Source organism: Urocitellus parryii, chromosome X (genome assembly GCF_045843805.1).
Source record: "Urocitellus parryii isolate mUroPar1 chromosome X, mUroPar1.hap1, whole genome shotgun sequence".
Lineage (NCBI taxonomy): Eukaryota > Metazoa > Chordata > Mammalia > Rodentia > Sciuridae > Urocitellus > Urocitellus parryii.
This window is the reverse complement of record NC_135547.1, coordinates 94,939,636-94,941,846: the sequence shown is the minus strand read 5'-3', so window position 1 is coordinate 94,941,846 and position 2,211 is coordinate 94,939,636.

Sequence of the window (2,211 nt, the reverse complement as noted above, 5' to 3'; positions counted from 1 at the left end):
CCAGGTGCTGTTTCCGCTGTTTAGAGTGGAAAATAGAAGGCTTTATTGAAAGACTTCTCCCTGAGGAAGACGGGGACCCAAAAGGTGATATCCCTGGATGGGGGAGGTCTTCCCTTTTTTATCCTAAGGTCTTCTTTTAGTCTCCCCATTCATGTCCTTTGTTTCCCTTTATCTTGCAGTGATAGAATGCAGGTGGGAAGGCCAAAAGGTGGAAGATATAGGTGGGCTGGAGGAGTAATCTGGGCGGCTTTTGATTAGCACTTCCCAGTTTGCTGGGAGCTGTTTCATTAACAGTTCCTTAGGACTCATTCTGGGCCTTGGGGACATTAACATTTCAATGTCCCCAGGTGCTGCTCTGTTTTCCTGGACTCATTCTCAACAATGGTCTCCATTTTCTTTATCTCACTTAGACCCATTTACGTAACTACATTAACTATCTATCTGTAAATCTGGCTTTAGCGCTGCCTTGGAATTCAAAAGCAAGAATCTGCCCCTGCCAAGGTAGCCTCCCAATATTATTATGCACGGTGTCCCACCACTAGGACCATCTCAGCTGCCTCTCCAAAAGAGGATCCTGGCAAAGCACTCCAGCCCCAAGAGTACAAAGATGCGCAGCTCCTGAAAAATGAGCCACTGAAAAACAGCCTGCGGGCTGTCCCTCCACCCGCTGCTTCTCCATTGCTGCCTCCAGCTTTCCCTGTGGAGGAGAGACTTACCTTGGATTTCCAAAGCAAGGGCCCCCTTCATCAAGCCTTGAGGGAGTCTGGTCAAAGCTCAGTTCATCCTCAGGCAGCAGCCAGGAATCAGGCAAGGCCACAGGAACGCGGGCTTTGCAAATGCTCTGCAGCCAGACCTTACTACCATGGAGAACAATTTGCCAACAGGGAGAAACCCTGAGCAGGGAGCAAAAAGTGTTAGCTATAAATAAGAAACTCAAGAAAATCTCTTCCGTGTGTAGGAAGAGCGGTGCAGGCCGCAGACGTCTTCCCAGAAGGCCCTGCGCCACGGGAAGCCACAGGGCGAGAAATAAGGCACTCCATATTGCTTCCGATGGCAGCCGGTGGTGGCCAAACCTAATCGTAAGCTAAAGGAAGGAGGAAGTCCCAGGCTGAGATTTCCTACAAAGATGCCCAGAGGATGGTGTAGAGGGCTCACAGAGGGCAAGTAGGCATGTACCCGTGTTTGTGCCTTGGAACTATACCAGCTCTACACCTACGTAGCCAGTGACTCCAAGTATTTTGAGTGTAAAATCTGTCTTCCAGTCCCAGGTAGTGGACACTGTTACACTATCCACGATAAATCCAGTGGGAGCCAGGGCAAGTTCGTGAGCTAGAACACCAACACCAGCAATATGAGGAAAGCAGGAGCTGGGCGGGGTGGCGCTTGCCTGTAATCCCAGCGGCTCTGGAGTCTGAGGCAGAAGGATGGTGAGTTGAAAGCCTGCCTCAGCAACAGCCAGGCCCTAAGCAACTGAGTGACACCTTGTCTCTAAATAAAATACAAAATAGGGCTGGGGATTTGGCTCAGTGGTTAAGCGCCTTTAAATTCAATCCCTAGTACCAAAAACTAAAAAAAAAAAAAAAAAAAAAAAAGGAAAAATGAGGAAAGAGGGGGCTTAATTTGGTCCCAGTTTGTCCAGACTCTTCCCATTCAAATGATCATGGCCCCAGACCTTCACAAACCGCCCCCCACAAAAACCTTTGTCAAAATTAAGGCCTTGCATAACTTTAATAAGAAAGTCCTCCATTTTTGGTCTCTCTTTTTTAAATAGTGTATTATAGTTTTACATAATAGTGGAGTTCATTTTGAGACAATTATACACACATAGAATATAATTTGCTCCACTTCAGGCCCCAGAACTTCCTTTTACCCTCCCCTCCCCCCCTTTCCTTTCCTCTATTGGTCTTCCTTTTATTTATTTAGTGTTTTTTCTTTTTTAAATTGGTGCTTTATAGTTGATCTGTGTCTTTGAAACTGTGACAACACTCTGAGTAACATTGATGTAGGAAATGTTTATTTCCCTAATTTTAAGGGAAGTGGGGAGATAGTATGTTAATTTTTGTGTAATACTTTCATAGTATCCTTTTCTTTTATTAAGATAAAACCAAGGAAAATTATGCCTCATCTTCATTATGTAAGGACACTAGTGCCTTTAATGGAAGGTAAAGGATATTTTACTAGTTAGATGTTCATATTGAGATATTAATAGTG